Raw genomic sequence first — 19,907 nt, 5'->3', positions numbered from 1 at the left:
GACTTTTCAATTTTTGTGATAGAGACGCTATCCTGCAGGCCTCACGGATGGGTGGACCCACAAAATTTGAGAACACTTACTATCAGCTTCTACCCGGACTTCACCCATTCGGTCCAGAGGCAAAGACTTGGTTTCCTGGGGGTGAAGAAACGACTGCGTGACATGGGCATTAAATACGCCATGCTTTTTTCCGGCTAAGTTGAGGTTTGAACATGCGGAGCAGACTTATTTTTTTGATCGACCGGAGGTGGTGGACAACTGGTTGGACACTCTGCCGAACCAGCACCCATCAGAGGAGCAGTCTGGTGGGGCGGATGGCAGACCGACAGAACAGGAATAGGCGCCGGTTGCTTGGTATTCTGGGGTCTCTTGTAGTCCTTGAACTGTGGTTCGATGATCCTGACAAGCGATTTGATGTACATTTGGGGGGTTTCGGGGCTAGTGATGGGTCTTTTTCCTCCTCCGAGTTTCTTTTCGTAGCTTAGTTAGATGTTGGGGCGACAGGCACAATGCAAGTTTGGGTGGCTTCTTAGTCTTACGCAGGGGTGCAGGGTGGGGGTGTTTGTAATGGGATGTTGGGGGGGTGGGGGGTTCTGTTGGGGTGTGTGTGTGTTTCTTTGCAAGGCAATGTGTCCATATCTCGTTTAATCGAAGTGCTGAGTTCTCCCCGGGGCTGGATCCTTTTTCTTTTTCGGGATGGGGGTAGAGGGCTGAAACTAATGAGTTGGAATGTGAATGGGCTGGGGGATGGGATAAAACGTGGGGTGGTGTTGTAACTGTTGAAGCGTCTTTCCCCTGATGTGGTCCTTCTTCAGGAGACGCACTTGATTGGCAATACTTGTCGTGCTATGAATCGGAAGGGTTATCGATTGGTTGCACATGCCGGGTTTTCCTCTGGCTCTAGAGGGGTTGGTATCCTGATTAAGAACTCTCTCCCACTGGAGATTTACTCCACTGTCCTCGATGATAGGGGGCGCTATGTCGCTCACGGGTAGGTGGGAGGGCCGAACCCTTTCCCTGGTTTCTGTATATGTCCCCCCTGGCCTACAGTCGACTACTTTCGCTGACTTGGGGAGGGTTATCCTCGCTCTCCCCGAGGGGTCCTTGCTTTAAGGTGGTGATTTTAACACGGTGGTTTCCGGTATGGTTGATCGACACCCACCCAGGGATCTCAGAGGAACACAGAACTGGCTTCATGATTTCCTCGACACTTTGGGTCTGGTAGATTGTTGGAGATTGTTACACCCTGCTCAGCGGCAGTATACGTTCCATTCGAGCGCTCACGGTAGCCTTTCTAGGATTGATTATGTTTTGGTACCAGCTGCACAGGCTCTTTCTATCACTGAGGTTAAGCATTTGGGTCGGGGAATTTCGGACCACTCTCCTTTATGGCTTCGGATGGAGTCAGATTCCGGGACCGAGGGACGGGTTGCCCCGATTAACCCGTGGTATCTCTGAAACCCTAAAACTCGTGCCGCCCTGGTAAAATCTCTTGACCTGTATTTTTGGGAAAACAAGGGTTCTGTTTGGTCAGCGGTGTCACTTTGGGAGGCTTTTAAGACCGTCCTCAGGGGACAGGCATTGTCGTTAATAGCGGGTGTTAAGAAGCGGAGGGATGAGGAGTTGGTTAAGATCGAGACAGAGATAGCGGATTTGGAGCTTGACCTGGAGCGGGGGCTTACCCATGCTACGACACATTTACTACGACTAAAACAACTTGAGTACAGGGCATTGGTCACTGACGCGGCTAAGGCCATGAGTAGGGAACAGCAGGGGCATCTGTATGATGTGGGGGATAAGGCTGGTAAATTGATTGCATGGTTGGATAAGAAGGATAGAGCTAGTCGGGTGGTGCCTGTGATCGAGACAGCTAGTGGTGATCGGATCTCGGACCCTAAAGAGATCGTTCAGTGTTTCGCGGATCACTTCCAAGCAGTGTACTCCTCTGTATCGGACAGGCCGGAGGAGGACTCACATCTATTGTTGCGTGATATTGCTTTGCTGCGTCTCTCTGATGTCGATAGGGAACAAATGGACGCTGTTATAACAGCTGACCAGGTGGCTCTTGCGATTCGTGCCCTGCGTTCGGGAAAAGCAATGGGTCCCAATGGCCTGCCTATTGAACTTTACAAGTTGAGGCCTGACAAGATGGCTCCCTATCTACGGGATATGTTTTTGGAGTCTCTGGAGTGTGGCTCTCTCCCCCGTGATCAGCGTTTAGCGACCATTGTGGTGATTCACAAGGAGGGAAAGCCGAGAGATAGGTGCGCGTCGTACCAACCCATATCTCTTTTGAATGCCGGACCTAAGATTCTCGCGAAGGTACTGGCTAACCGATTGATCACTGTTATTAGCGAGTTGATACATCCGGATCAATCCGGTTTTATCCCGCATAGGAACACCGCCCTGAATCTTAGGCGTCTGCATGGTGTTCTCGCGAGAGCTTCCACGTTGCGTGAGCCTCGTTGGATGCCACGATGGCCTTTGATACCGTGGAATGGCCGTATTTATGGGCCGCTCTAGCTAAGTTTGGGTTTGGACCCGGTTTTATTGGCTGGGTGAGACTACTCTATGAGGATGCCCTTGCGCAAATTGTTGTAAATGGCCGAGTCTCTGCTCCATTTGGTCTTGGGAGGGGAACTCGGCAGGGTTGCCCTTTGTCGCCGCTCCTGTTCGCCCTAGCCCTCGAGCCCCTCGCCGCGTGGATCCGTGGGAGCCCTCGATGAAGGGTATTCGGTGGTCCTCTGAGTTTGAAGATCGCATCTCGCTTTATGCAGATGATATCTTACTGTATTTGACTTCGCCACGGAAGTCATTGATAATATTGTGTGATGTCTTGAACTCATTTGGTAGGAACTCAGGCCTTATCATTAATTGGACAAAATCCTATTTATACATGCTCTCAGGTGACGTCCCTCTTCTTCCAAATAACTGAAGAACTGGGATTTCAAGTACCCAGCGGCGCCAGGGACACGCCCAAAGTCCTCTGGTTTCCCTTGCCTTGGTATACAGAGACACGGAATACTTCTAGGTGGTGTCAGAGATCACATTTATTAGCTGCAGCTAGTAGCAGAAATCCCAGCAATACAACATGGTGTACAACTCAAGAAACTGCTCAATTTTCATAGAGCAAGACATCATTATTTATACACATTTTACTCATTATAAATGCACACCCACTGCGACAAATTCTGACCAATAGAATACATTTTACATACATCATCACATTCCAAAAAGCTCACTTTACATCGTTCCAACCCACAGGTTAATTATTAGGACTATCCCAAATTCGATCTTTGCAAGCCGGACAAAACCCATAATTAAAAGCATTCCCCATGAAATGAAAAGTTGTAAGAAAAGAAACAATTTAGATGCTGAGTGAGATAAGACATGTGCAAGGAAACTAAAAGTTAACGATCTCCTGAACATTGATTGCCAATTTCAGACAACAATCAGCTAGTGAAACTGGTTTTGCAAAAGGTCAGTTACAGGTGAAAAGGTCAGTCTCTCTGTAGTTCATTCAGAGTCAGATGAAACCCAAGTTAATATATGCACGAACTCAGAAGGCCAGGCCACTTGTTCGTTGGGCCTATTTCACAGGCCTACGTGAGGGCAAGACTAAAATGGAGTCACGAACAAAATGGAGTCAGGTTTGAGAATTACAGAACCTCAGACCCTCCTTTTGCCATTACGTAGGCAATGACCTAAAATTGATACTTGTATAGCGCACTACACACCCGCAAGGGTCTCAAGGCGCTTGTACGAATACCGCTGTGGAACCCATCCTGGCTTTCCCTGTGAGGTGTCCACTCCTGGGCACCCCCAAGGTGGAGGCCAGGCATCCTTAGCGTTGTGGGGGCCGTTGTGGAGATTAAGCAAGCTATTGCCCAGAGTTGCAGAGTGGGACTCCATGATTGGAATAGGCACCAAGGCGAGAATTATCAGGTCAGTGGAATTTTGAGCCCAAGACCCGCCGAGGCAGGGAATTGAACCCTGGTCCCGGGCTAGACCTCTGCATCAGGGTCTGCCGCTCTAACCATTGAGCCACACTTCTCCACTAAACTCATGTCAATCTGAATCCAGGTCTATATCTATTCTCATCAGGCCATCAAGGTGTTGCTGTAACATCATCCTATTATCCTCTACTTCTCTCGGGACGGGTCTCCTCACACACATTGTAGCACAAAGACTACAAATGGCGGGACCACCCTGGATACAAAGACAACAAGAGAAGAGGATAGCCAAAACCATGCCAAGGAATGTCAAAATCTTCCATCCCCATTTAGACAGTACTTCCCAAAACCATCCCGTCAATGACCAATCTCCTTCATCCACATGAATAGACTCAGAGATCTTATGTAACCTAGAGATGGCTTGGTACACTGTAGGGGCATTATCTGGCAAGTAAATACAACCACTAGATCCGATCAATTTGGATACTCCACCTCTATCTGCAAGTATGACATCAAGAACTACACGGTTCTGCAACGTCATAAGGCGGTCCGCTTAAAGCTCAGCTGTAACATTACTAAGAGCACCTGCTGTCTCATTAATAGTAGCTTCAACAACGCGGACAAGCTGTCGAATATGCCCACTATTGATCATTGGACCCCAAAAGGGCAGGAAACCCTTGAAGAAATCTCCTGCTTCTTGACCTGCAGTATCTTCCTTATCGAAGACACCTCTACCATATCTAGTCTTGTGGTAATTCGAACAGCAGTATATGTAGGGGGAAGCAAAAACGCCACATAACATGTACCTGAGAAATCAGGAGGCAACCATGTATATGCTCTGTCGTAACATACAAAATACGTGCCGTTGGCTGGCACAAACGGTGGAGATTTCTGGGACGTATAGACATAGGTGTGATCACACACACTCTTCCCTAGTTGAGCTTTCGGATTTCGACCAGTACCTTGCAAACAAAAATAACCTCGGTGGGGCACGATCCAAATCGGGGGAGACTTTTTTCGTCTCTCCTTCTCAGTCAAGCTGGTACTATATCCAGTCAAATTCCAACCAACAGAAGCCTGCATTTCATCCTTAGGGATAGCATTATGCGCATCGATATCTCTGATCATATCTACTATTCCCTTTATCAAGGCATTATTGCTCGCATTGTCTTTGATGGAACGTATAGGAGATGCTTCATTGGCATAAATAAACATAGTCTGTAAAGCCCACACAGACCCATTAAGAGAAAAAGGCAAAACCAAATATGGCATTCCCTTATCTGTCGTATGCGGCATAAGACCACACACCCAACAATTCGTGGTGTTTACAACTAGCGGATGCTGATGTAACATCTGTATAAACGAATTGTTCACAAATTCTAATCTTCGTGTCTGTTCATGTTCAGGCAACGTATGAAACTCATGTGGGGAAACAGTAGGAAAAGAAAGAGTAGGTTGGGAGGTAGATGTAAGCGGCTGTTGTGTGGCATAGAAAATCAAACCTACACAAGCTAACGCAATATTCACAAGCATTAGAAAACACATTATTAAAAAACATTTGCTACGAACCAATATACAAATTCGGACTTTAGAATCCACTTTCCTAACACTCTGGTCAGACTCAGAAAACTCCATCCTCTAATGTGCTGCTCACGGTCGTTACCTTCTTCACTTAAGTGTGCGCCAAGATCGCACTAACGACCCTGGACCACAGACCTTGTGTCAATACGTGGTTCACCCCTTAATACCTTCCTACCGTGACCCTGCAGCGGAGTCCGGATGGTGACTCGAAAAAGGAAAAAGCAAAAAAGTTTCTTGTTCTGACAAGGTGTAAATTAGCTATTTTAAAAAATTCCAACTTCACATTTATTTGTCCATATGTGCAAGCTTTCTTGGTCTAAAATGGTTGCGTTCTTTATCAGGCACAGTCTGATCCTTAACGAGGAGTTCCGGATTGGTGGTATCAATCTTCAGATGAGGAGGCACAGCAGCTTGTAGAACATCATCATCCTCAAGTTCTGACCGAGTCCATGTCAAATGAGCATCACTAAATGGAACGAATCTAGGGACTTGATCACAATCTGTGTCAGCTATACCATCCCTCACCCACTGATAATACGGTAAAGGCAAAGGAACTTTTTTCGTATGGGTGGCATGCACCCAATTCTTTTTACCAGCTACTCTAACAGCAGTTCTAGTGACCAGCAATACCAAATAGGGACCAGTCCATCTCGGTTCCAAGTTCTTGGTGCGCTGAAAATTCTTGATCAAAATATATTGGCCAGGTTCGATGGAGTGTCCGGGATCTGTAGTAGCTGTCAGCAAACTATCATAGACCTGTTGGTGGAGAAAACGTAATTTAGCAGTCAAGTCATGTAAGTAATCCACCAACATAGGGTACTCAAGGTCACTGTAGTTTTTAGGACGAGGCACACCCCAAACATTCGCTGGACGACCAAAAACTATTTCGTATGGGCTAAGTCCCACACGAGAATGCACTGTCGTCCTTGTTGACAAAAGAGCCAACGGCAAGGCATCCGGCCATGTAAGACCAGTGCTCGCTTGTACCTTAGCTAATTTCAGCGTAAGCGTACCATTGTAACATTCAACTAGTCCAGCAGACTGGGGGTGATTCGCTGCGTGGAACTTCTGAGTGATACCCAAACCAACGCATACTTTCTTCATGACTCGGCCCACAAATTCACTCCCATTGTCCGACCATACAATTCTCGGCAAACCAAATCTAGGGAAATACTCTTTGAGCAAAACCTTGGCTGTAGACAAGGCAGTATTATCCTTTAGGGGGTAGGCCTCTATCCATCTGGAAAAGGCGCAAACAACCACAAGGACATACTTCAGGTTATTGCATCTCTCCATGTGAATGTAATATAGCTGTATCACTTCAAATGGATACGTTGGAGGAGCAAAATGACCAGCTGGAGTTGGAGTTCCCTTTCCAGGATTATACATCAGACAAATCATACAGTGCTTCACCACATTCTCAGCACATTTAGGAATTCCAGCATTCTGCCATACTGGAGCTAACAACTTGCATATTCCTTTTGAACTAATGTGAGCCATTCCATGAGCCATAGTAACCACTGGGAGCACATACGCATCTGGCAACAACCATCGCTGGTGCTCCGACAACTCAATCCAACAACCTGTAGAATCCAACATACCCGTACTTTCTCTCCACGTACTCACTTCTTTCTCTAGCTTCAGCCTGAATCAACTTCACACTTTCTATTGTGTCTTCACACATTCCACCAGCCATTACCCAATTAGCAGGGCCTGCAACATACATACGGCTCATCATGTCTTTCGCCGTTTCCTTCGCAACTTCATCCGCAAACGCATTCCCTCGACCAACATCGTCCACAACTTTCTTATGGGCACTACACTTCACAATTGCAATCTGCTTTGGGAGAGCAAGAGATTCCAAAAGTTCATTCACTAACTGCCCATGCTGAATTTTTGTGCCATGGGAAGTAAGGAATCCTCTTTCTCTCCACAAACGTCCAAAACTATGGGCAACACCAAACGCCTACTGGCTATCAGTATAAACATTCACTCGCTTTCCCTCTGACAATACACACGCTCGTGTCAATGCAATCAACTCTGCTGCTTGCGCAGAATTCTGTGCTATGCATGCTGACTCAACAACTGTATGTAAAGTTGTGACGGCATATGCTGCAGTCGTTTCACCATTCGGAAGCTTAAAACACGAACCATCTACCCATAAGGTACCATCAACATTCTCCAGAGGAGTATCTTTTAGGTCAATCCTAGCTTTCGTTTCTTCCTCTGTACGAAGAAAACAATCATGCTGTTCTTGAGCATCCGTCTCTGTAGAGATCGGCAACAACGTAGCTGGATTCAACACATTACATCTTCTAATGTGAACATGGCTAGCCAAAAGAGTCAACTCATCACCTGACAGACGTGCACTAGTAAGGTGCTGTGTCTTGGTCCTGTTCAATAAGGTATCCACTGCATGTGGGACCATCACAATCAACGTATTATCCAATACCAAACCAGCAGACTGTCGGATAGAAACAGCCGCTGCCGCTCTAGCTCTCAAACAGCTCGGCAACGCCTTAGCTACCGGATCTAACGTCGCTGAAAAATACGCACATGGGCGTTGCTTATCTCCGAACTGTTGTGTCAAAACTGACAACGCACAACCTTCTCTCTCGTGGACATACAACGTAAAAGGCTTACTGTAGTCCGGGGTACCCAATACCGCAGCAGAACACAATGCATCACGTAATTCAGAAAACCTTTTCTGACATTCATCAGACCAAGGAAGAGGATGCGGAGTATCTTTAAGAGTCAGTGCCAAAAGAGGTTTCGCTAGCAGGGAAAAATTAGGAATCCACTGCCGACAATACAAAGTGATACCCAAGAAAGCACGCACTTCTCTCTGTGTGGATGGTACAGTCATTTGAGCAATCGCTTGAATTCGTTCTGGGGTCAACCTTCTTCCCTCCTTCGACAAGAGATGACCTAAGTAGGTTATCTCTTGGCGACAATAATGTAACTTTGAAGGTGACACTTTATGATGAAGGTCAGACAAATACCGCAACAGAGAAAGAGTAGCCTCTTTACAAATCTTTTCGTCATCAGCGGCAATCAATAGATCATCAACGTACTGGATAAGAGTAGCACCAGTAGGCAACACAAAGCTATCAAGCTGAGTTTTCAACGCCTGACTATAGATGGAGGGACTTTCACAGTAACCTTAAGGAGCTCTCTTAAACCGGAAGCTTCGGCCTCCTAATGAGAAGCCGAAAATATCTCTACTCTCCTCAGCAATCGGAATACTGAAGAAAGCATTCTTCAGGTCAATCACAGAGAACCAAACAGCTGAGGCAGGGATCATAGTCAATAAAGAAGTAATGTCTGGGACAACCGGAAACTGTGGCACAACTATCTTATTGACCTCTCGAAGGTCGATCACAAACCGGTACACAGGTGGCTGAGAAGCATCAGTACGCTTAAGGACAGGCAAAACAGGACTGTTACACACATTACCTCTCGTTTCTTCAACCACACCCTTCTCAACCAAATCATAGACGATCGTTAGAAGAGCTCTCTTGCCATCGCTAGAGATTTTATATTGGGGAATACGAGGTAGCCTAGCATTCGATTTGAGGGTGACAACATAAGGTGGAATCTGCAAAAGACCAACATCATTAGGACCTGTAGCCCAAAGTGTATCAGGAAGAGAACGCAATTCCAGTGGAAGGCAATCTTTAGGCAAATACATCGGAGAAGTCACTTTCTTACCTAGGGTAAGATGTACTCCCGGAGGAGAACAATGTAATGTTGCATGCAATCTTTTCAGCAAGTCCAAACCCAACAGATTCTCATTACAACCAGTCGTCAAAATAAGAGGAGCTTCCAATTCAAGGGCCAATAGAAAGGGGCAAAGGATTAGAAATCGGGTTACAAACTGGGGCGCCTGAAAATCCTACGGAAACATTGGTCAAGCCAGACAAAGGTGCGCCAGGAAGTTTAGAGTGCATAATAGAACTCTCTGTCACACCAGTCTCCAAAAGAAAAGGTTCTGTCACACCTGATGTAATCACTTCAACATAAGGTCCACTCTGGTCTACTGGAACTGACACTACTCCCTCTCTTTGCCCATGGCTGTCCTAACTATCATCATAACGAGCACTCTCACCTTCAACACAGTAATCCTCAACATAGTACTGGGCAGACTGACCGCTCGGAACATTCTGTCTGTCAAAATAATTCGCAGAATTCTAAAGGGAAGAGGAACGCTCATTCTGGGGTAACACACCACGTCCCCTACCCCTAGGAGCTTGCTGGAAACCACCACAACCTCTCTGACCAAATGTGCCATTCGCACGCTGCAAAAAAGCCGGGCAACTATTCTTGAAATGACCTTCCTCTCTGCAATAGACACACTGATTAGGACCAGGAAAGAATCGCGGAGCATATGGCCCAGGTTTCTGTAACAATCTCTGAAACTGTGGAGGTTGCTGAAACTGAGGCTGATTTGTACTAGGCGGATAAGCTTGCTGCAAAAGAACTTTCGTCTTTAGATCTTTAGTTTTCTTCTCTGCTTTATCCTTCTTATCTTTATCTCTATTCTCATAATATTGGGCAGTAGCCAATATCTGGGCCGACGAAGAAACAGCCCATGAACTCTCAGAATCCTTTAACTTATTAGAAAGTTCGGGAAGCAAATTAAAGAGAAATTTGTCCACAAACAACCTTTGATCACCTTCAGTACTCATGTCCTGACCACTATGATCAATAAACGTCTCCTCAAACCTAGTGAAGAAATCAGACACACTCTCATCTTTCTTTTGTTTGCATGCTGCTAACTTGTCCCAATTCACTCGTAAAGGAGGCATTATAGTTTTCATCAAATTAATAATCCTACCTGGTAATTCTGCAACTAAAAGTTCAGGTTTAGCACCTCCAACCTGTCGACCATCTGCAGCAACAATATTAGCCCATGTATCTCCTAATTCTGCCGCATGGTTCTCATGACGAATCTTCGCCCACAAAGGTTGAGGAACTACATTACCCATCAACATATCTATGTCAGCTAAATTCATAATACATGCTTCAACTGTCTGAGACAACTCCTTGTAATAACCGGCAGGATTCTTACGGGGGTCAGGTAAGGTCTGCTTAAGAGCCAAGACCTCTGCTCGCTTCCAAGGAACATGTACCCACACTCGCTGAAAATGGGCCGGTGCGGCCACAATACCCAAAACGGCATCAGCCTGAACTGCGTCTCTCCATACAGGGGGAACCTCTCTCATAGGATACTGCTTCACTTTCCTCCTAACAGATGGATCAGGTTCATACAATGGCTGAGGCGGTAACCTAGACCTGAAGGCAAGTATCATCTCTACAGCATCAGTAACATCAGATTCCACTATCGTCCCTTTCGCAAACTCTGACTGAACATCAAGCACTTCCTGCGGAATCGGACCCAACTCATTATCTTCCCATTCCTGCCTCAAAAAAGCACACATCACATCAAAAACATACCTTTGCTTAGGCGGCTCCCACTGAAAGAAAACATCCATAACTGCTGGCAAATTATACCTGCAAGCATTTAAAATCCATCTACGAGCCAACAGATCCAACACTGCTCGCTCTTCGGAACTAGGAAGCTGACTACGACTCTGCTTACGTTCTGAAACAGGGGTCATACTCAGTGGCCCAAACAATGGAGACAACAGATTAGCAACAGTCTCAGTCATTCGTTTTCGAGCAGTAGGAGAAGAAGCAGACATAGAGCAGGAGAATAAGTATTTTGAGGCAAAAGAGGTGTAGGAACAAGAGCAGTAGGAGTCGAAGATGCAGAAGTAGAAGGCAAAGGAGTTTGAGGCAAAGCTGGAAGCAAAGCTTGCGACCCTAGAGTGGGTTGCGCAGTAGGAGGCAAAACCATCTGTGGAGCACCGGGTGGCTGAACAACAGCAGGAGGTTGAACAACAAAGGGTGGAACAACCGGGGGTAATGGAGGCGCAGTAGCACCCTGCACATAAGGGGGTGGCAATCTCAGTAAATGAGACATCAAAGGATCTTTTTCAGGGTCTTCCGTCACTTTCGGAGGATAAGATGGCAAGGCGCATAACATTTATCTATGGCCATGCAACGCTGTCTATCTAAAACTTCACACACTCGATCTTCCTCATCTATCTTAAACTGCCTAGCAGCTTGTAGTACTGACATATTCTTATCTTTCCTATCTCTCTTTGCTTGCTTAATTTCTCGCTGTTTGGCTTCCTTTCGCCAAAGGCGGAAAGAGTCAAACATTGCCGGCCGGGCTTTCTTCCTAAATAGCCTAACTTCTAGATTGTCTAAAATCTCTGTTTCAAAACTACCATGTGGGGGCCATTGCAAAACACCATCTTTTTTTGTGTAGCGGACCCATACTTCGTTATAAGTAATAGGGCCCACTCCGCGTTTAGAATAGAGCTCATAAGTCGGAGTTCCAACCGGAGGTACCGGACACGAATCCTCCAATCGGGAATCCCTGTTACAACCACAAACAAACTAATTACCAAATTTACCAAGACCAGGCATCTTGCTCACTAGTCTGGTTTCAAACTTCAAAGGGAATAAAAAAATGATACACTCGTAAATATACAAGCCCTTCGGCTTTGGGTACAGCAGCAACCAAATCAAAACCAAGAAACCAAACAAAGTCGTGGGAGCGACCCACTTATACTTAACCAAATATCTGTCACGTCACCAGAAGACCGTCTATCGTCTCGCTTTACAAACATCAATCGGAGGGTCCAAGACAAGGCGACAGTCAGGGCAGCAGTCCTTCGTAGCCTTTGGAAAGCAGGAAGCCTCGCAGAAAAGACCTTTGGTCCACGTCGACATGCAGGGGTCGATGAAGTGGGGGCCCTCCTCCAGAGTTTCCTCACGTGGCTCCTCGCAATCTTCGGGCTTGGACCGGTACCACTGAAGTCGCTCCACGATGGGCGCCAACTGAAGAACTGGGATTTCAAGTACCCAGCGGCGCCAGGGACACGCCCGAAGTCCTCTGGGTTCCCTTGCCTTGGTATACAGAGACACGGAATACTTCTAGGTGGCGTCAGAGATCAAATTTATTAGCTGCAGCTAGTAGCAGAAATCCCAGCAATACAACACGGTGTACAACTCAAGAAACTGCTCAATTTTCATAGAGCAAGACATCATTATTTACACACATTTTACTCATTATAAATGCACACCCACTGCGACAAATTCTGACCAATAGAATACATTTTACATACATCATCACATTCCAAAAAGCTCACTTTACATCGTTCCAACCCACAGGTTAATTATTAGGCCTATCCCAAATTCGATCTTTGCAAGCCGGACAAAACCCATAATTAAAAGCATTCCCCATGAAATGAAAAGTCGTAAGAAAAGAAACAATTTAGATGCTGAGTGAGATAAGACATGTGCAAGGAAACTAAAAGTTAACGATCTCCTGAACATTGATTGCCAATTTCAGACAACGATCAGCTAGTGAAACTGGTTTTGCAAAAGTCGGTTTCAGGTGAAAAGGTCAGTCTCTCTGTAGTTCATTCAGAGTCAGAAAAACCCAAGTTAATATATGCACGAACTCAGAAGGCCAGGCCACTTGTTCGTTGGGCCTATTTCACAGGCCTACGTGAGGGCAAGACTAAAATGGAGTCACAAACAAAATGGAGTCAGGTTTGAGAATTACAGAACCTCATAACTGTCCCATCCAGATTGCACAAACGGGGTTTAAATACCTCGGTATCTATATTTCATTGGACCCCGCAATTTGGTATGAACGGAATCTCCTCCCACCCATGTCCAGACTGAAGCATGATGTCGCGGGTTGGCGTAAGCTTCCGCTTTCGCCGCATGGTCGTGCGGCCCTCTTTAAAATGATGTCGCTACCTCGTTTTCTCTATGCTCTCCAAAACACTCTTGATATAGTTCCAGCTAGCTATTTCCGTGCAGTTGAGGGTCTTCAAAGGAAATTGATATGGGACGGTAGACCTCGTATTGCGCTCGCTAAACTGACGCTCCCGTGGTACGACGGGGGTATCGCTCTCCCTGACATTAAACGTTACTATTGGGCGTCTCAATTGGGAGCCATTAATCATGGTATGTATGGTCCCGAATTGAACCCCGCCTTCGCCATGGATAGATGGTTATTACCTGGGGGCAACTACTATAGGGCACTGTACTCTAATTCGGTGGTCAAGGCTTTGTCGGGACCCACCAAGACGGCAGTACGTCTGTGGCAGGACGCAACTAGTTCGATGGGATGGAAAGACCGCTTGACTCGAGCGACCCCGCTTTTTGGGTCTGATAAACTTGGCAAACTATGGAAGACCATTTTGACGATTTTGTTGTATGTGCATTGATTTTGCCCCTGTCCCCCCCCCTCCTATACATTGACTGCTGATTTCATTGTATTGTCTTTTCCTCCCCCGTTTGGACTTGGGACTGTATGTAATGTATCTTTTTGCCTTGCTGTTTATATATTTTTCAATAAAAAGAAATATAAAAAAAACAATTCGCTGAAAAAAACATAGGTTTTAGGGGTTTTATAGTTAGCTAGACATTTCACTCATACAAAACCATTGAAATTCTTCCGTTATACTTAGTTGTACTCACTATAACTCGCCCGCCCACAATCCACTGCTGATGATGTCACATATTACATCATTCATGCTTTGGTAAGTGACATCACTGATGACATCTCAAATGATATCACTGATGACATCATCCACGTGATAATCTGATACCTCTCATCATACACTAGTATAACCTTTCAACACTCATTTTAAAATATGGTGTACCATTTATGAAACTATTAACACACCAATACAAGTTTCTAAAAACCCACTAAGTGATTCCTACATCTACACACACATTGAAACACTTACATATAGATTCACTCATGCATGCTAACAAAGATCAATAGAACACTATTAAATATAATGATACACCTACATCAACATTACACACCAGCACACATCCTATTCACTTATGCAGTCATTCTACTCACTTATGGAAACAATTGATCATACTTACATTTACTAAGCTACACACTTATACAAACACCACTTTATTTATTCATGCATAGTAACTCTTGCTTAGTGTGTTATAAAATCAGTATTACAAGTAAACAGTTTTCGATACAGTCAGTCATACAATCACTGAGTCTTATGTATGCTTATTTATATACAACTGTCACATACACTGCCTTTTATATTTCTACTTTGTTGGACATGTGTCATTCAGAATTATATTTACTCATCACCACACCCATAAAGAGATTCACTCGCCCAAACTATTGTTTCCACATACAGTCAACTTATATACCTACTAAATCAACTATTTACACATCTTTGGACAGTTACACACCTCCCACCCAACCATACACACATTCACTATCCCATCCAAATACTCACTTAACTAATTATTAACTAATATAGACTTTTATATAGCTAGTAACCAACTTATGTAGTAGTTTATGCAACAAGAGATAGAGTGATACAGATATTCACACAGTTTAATCACTATCCCATACATTTAGTGAAACACTTTAAATTAGTCACTTCGACAGTCAATCACAGTGCTACTAAATCCTCCATCCAGACACTTATGCATCCACTTAGTCTTCCATGCAGATTGCTATATATACAATACTTATTTAAATATGGAAACAAACCACATTCACTGGATGATGTAATCAGTGATGTCATCAGTGATGTCATTTGAGATGTCATCAGTGATGTCACTGACCATGTCATGAATGATGTAATATGTGACATCATCAGCAGTGGATTGAGGGCACGCGAGTTATAGTGAGTACAACTAACTATAACGGAAGAATTTCAATGGTTTTGTACGAGTGAAATGTCTAGCTAACTATAACACCCCTAAAACCTATGTTTTTTTCAGTGAATTTCTTTGGTTTTTTTAAATGCTAATTCCTAACTATAACATGTTTGAAACCTATGTTTGAAACCTATGAGTGCCTCTCACCAACAACGGGAGAGGCACTCGATAAACACCACTGAGCTACAAGCTTAAGACTCCTTGAACGCCGACCCGCTGATCTCTTTCACAGCCATGTCACCTTAGACGTCTGACGCGTTTCGAAGTTTATCTTCTTTTTCAAAGGCTCGTAATGGTGAGATGGAAACATGCACAGTCCGATCACACAAAAATCACCCCTCTGCAACGGGCAATAATCCAGCACTCCACAAGGTAATTTTCACTCAACTTTATTAATACAGTGACGGCATATGTATATATATATATCCCTGACACACCCACTCACACCCCCATAGAACCTTTCATATACCCAATCCCACACAACCATTTACAAACCCATTCACAGACCCATGCCAGTACCCACACACCCATTCACTGATTCATGGATCTAAACACACATCCACTCACTCACCCATACAGCCACTCATACACCTACTCACTCACTAATACAGCCACTGATATATCCACTCATACACCCATACAGCCACTCACACACTGACTCAGTCACCCATAAAGTTACTCACACACCTACTCACTGACCCATACAGTCAATCACACAGCCACTTACTCACGCATACAGATATACGCACACATGCCCACTCACTTACTCATACAGAAACTAAGACGTACTCACCCACCTATCCTATGCAGTCACTGAAACAAGCATACACTCACCCTTACATTCACTCATATACCCATCACTCATCTATACTGCCTTTCACATACACACTCATCCACATGCCACTGACACTCACACTTACCCACACAGTCATACAAACACTCACTCACCCATACAGCCCCTCACACATGCACTCATCCACCCATACAGCCATTGACTCACCCACTCACTCATCCATACAGGTAGTCACAAACCCCCTCAACCACCCACACAGATACTCAGACACCCATACAGGTACTCAGACAACCAATCACTCACCCATACAGCCATTCATGTGCCCACTCACATACCCATACAGCCACTTGGACACCAACTGACAGATACAGACATTCATGCAACCAGTCACTGACCCATACATTCACTGAGTCACCTAATCACTCACTTATACAGCCAGTCACACACTCACAGAATCATTCATACAGGCACTCATACACCCACTGATTCACCACTACACCTTGGTATATATATTTAACACTCATAAACGTTTGAACAACAGTCACTGGATGATGTCATCCGTGATGTCACTGACCATGCCATCAGTGATGTACTATGTGAGATCATAAGTAGTGCATTGTGGGGTTGCGAGTTATAGTTAGCTCAGTCAACTATAACTGCTGAATTTCACTGGTTTTGTACAAGGGAAACCTAAGTCTAAATATAACATCCCTGTAACTTTGTTTTTTTCAGTGAATATATATATATATATATACACACACACACATACATATATAGATATGTGTGTGTGTATATATATATGTGTGTGTATATACACACACACACATGCACACCCACACACATACGTACATAAGTAAGCTTACTGTACTCTGTACGGTACGCGTACGGTGCGCGTACCCCCGCGATTTTCTGGAAGAAAAACAATTGGGCCTGGGGGGGGCATTGTGGGACCCCCTGAGCAGGCCTAGGGGGTCAGGGTGCTTCTACCCTGCCCTATTTGCGTGTTTTGCACCTTTGTTTCACTGCTTTCTAGTGCCTTGGTTCTACCGAGGCACAAGATGGCTGCCAACACTTCCTGGTTTGGAGTGTTGACAGACAGTGGCAGCCAATCAGCATGCCTTTCACAGGAAAGCAGCATGCTCATTGGCTGTCAACCCTTCTAACCAGGAAGTGTTGGCATTCATCTTGTGCTAGGTAGGCCGAGGCACAAAAGAAGCAGAAAAACAAACGTGTAGAATGCAAAAAGGGGGCAGGGTAGAAACACCGTGACCCCATAGGGCTGCTCAGGTGGGCCTACAAGGATATTAACATATTTAAACGTTATCCGCTAATAGAATTAGCATTTAAAAAAACTTGCAAATTTACTGAAAAACCCATAGGTTTCAGGCCTTATATAGTTAGGAATTAGCATATAAAAAACCTTTGAAATTCACTGAAAAAAACCATAGGTTTCAGGCCTTATATAATTAGGAATTAGCATTTAAAAAACCTTTGAAATTCACTGAAAAATCCATATGTTTCTGGCCTTATATAGTTAGGAATTAGCATTTTAAAAAACCTTTGAAATTCACTGAAAAAACCATAGGTCTCAGGTCTTATATAGTTAGGAATTAGCATATATAAGTTTTTAGAGGTGTTATAGTTAGCTGGACATTTCACTCATACAAAACCATTGAAACTGCTCCTATAGAGTTAGTTGTACTAACTATATTTCGCGCACCCGCAATCCACTGCTGATGATGTCACATATTACATCATTCATGACATGGTCAGTGACATCACTGATGACATCTCAAATGTCAATTTGAGATGTCATCAGTGATGTCACTGACCATGTCATGAATGATGTAATCTGTGACATCATCAGCAGTGGATTGCGGGTGCGCGAAATATAGTTAGTACAACTAACTATATAGGAGCAATTTCAATGGTTTTGTATGAGTGAAATGTCCAGCTAACTATAACACCTCTAAAACTTATAGTTTTTTGAGTCAATTTTAAAGGTTTTTTTAAATGCTAATTCCTAACTATATAAGACCTGAAACCTATGTTTTTTTCAGTGAAAATATATATATAAGGTGAAACGCGTTGCGGTGCAGTTCTACATTTTGAATAAATTACCTGCAATCCTTGCAAGGTGTCCGTGGTGTTTCTTCCGGAGCTGGGGAGTGCTGGATTTGATTGTATACAGGGCTGCCGGTGCCCTGCTCACGGACCGCCCTGCTTGTCGGCTTCTTTCTGAACCGGAGTTTGTTGGCTCGCATATATATATATATATATATATATATATATATATATATATATATATATATATATATATATATATATATATATATACATATACATATATATATATATATTGAACAACGACCACTCCAGGTTAGAAGGGATCAGAGGACACAGCGGGGTCTGTTGGAAGCTTCTCATTTAATGATTGCGGACATAATGCATTTCGGCACGTAAGTGCCTTCCTCAGACGTCCATAGCAAACTTGAAACTGCACCACCCCTTCATTATTGACGCTGCAACCTTTATTGGACAGGAAGTCAGCTGCTCCTCCAAATTGCCTGCAGCTGTGGTAATATGTGTGAAAACCACAGCCCCCATAATGCAACAGTTCGGTAAGTACCGTGGTGGAGTGGGGTTTAGGAAGTCCTCGGTGAGTTCAATTAATTATAAAATTATTGGAGTCTTCCTCGGGTCCCCGAACGTTCTGCCACAGTCCTCCAAGTTGAAAAGAGCCATGCAGCTAGGATACCGTGACCCTGCTGCCACGTGAAGTCACGAGCCGCTTCATTCGGTGGCCACAGGTCAGCCTGAAACCTTGTGGCGGGACTGCGAAATACCGACACCTCGGTGAAAGAAAAAAGCCCAGCTTTGCCACTGGAACCAGCAAAGTCGCAGCCCGCTTGTAGAACGGGTCCTCCAAACGCGGTTGCCAGCTGCGGCGTGAAACATTGAACAATGACCACTCCAGGTTAGAAGGGATCAGAGGACACAGCGGGGTCTGTTGGAAGCTTCTCATTTAATGATTGCGGACATAATGCATTTCGGCACGTAAGTGCCTTCCTCAGACGTCCATAGCAAACTTGAAACTGCACCACCCCTTCATTATTGACGCTGCGACCTTTATTGGACAGGAAGTCAGCTGCTCCTCCAAATTGCCTGCAGCTGTGGTAATATGCGTGAAAACCACAGCCCCCATAATGCAACAGTTCGGTAAGTACCATGGTGGAGTGTGGTTTAGGAAGTCCTCGGTGAGTTCAATTAATTATAAAATTATTGGAGTCTTCCTCGGGTCCCCGAACGTTCTGCCACAGTCCTCTAAGTTGAAAAGAGCCATGCAGCTAGGATACCGTGACCCTGCTGCCACGTGAAGTCACGAGCCGCTTCATTCGGTGGCCACAGGTCAGCCTGAAAACTTGTGGCGGGACTGCAAAATACCGACACCTCGGTGAAAGAAAAAAGCCCAGCGTTGCCACTGGAACCAGCAAAGTCGCAGCCCGCTTGTAGAACGGGTCCTCCAAACGCGGTTGCCAGCTGCCGCGTGAAACATGGAACAACGACCACTCCAGGTTAGAAGGGATCAGAGGACACAGCGGGGTCTGTTGGAAGCTTCTCATTTAATGATTGCGGACATAATGCATTTCGGCACGTAAGTGCCTTCCTCAGACGTCCATAGCAAACTTGAAACTGCACCACCCCTTCATTATTGACGCTGCGACCTTTATTGGACAGGAAGTCAGCTGCTCCTCCAAATTGCCTGCAGCTGTGGTAATATG

Source organism: Lissotriton helveticus, chromosome 3_1 (assembly GCF_964261635.1).
Source record: "Lissotriton helveticus chromosome 3_1, aLisHel1.1, whole genome shotgun sequence".
In the NCBI taxonomy this organism is placed as follows: Eukaryota; Metazoa; Chordata; class Amphibia; order Caudata; family Salamandridae; genus Lissotriton; species Lissotriton helveticus.
Note: the sequence above shows the minus strand (reverse complement) of the source record.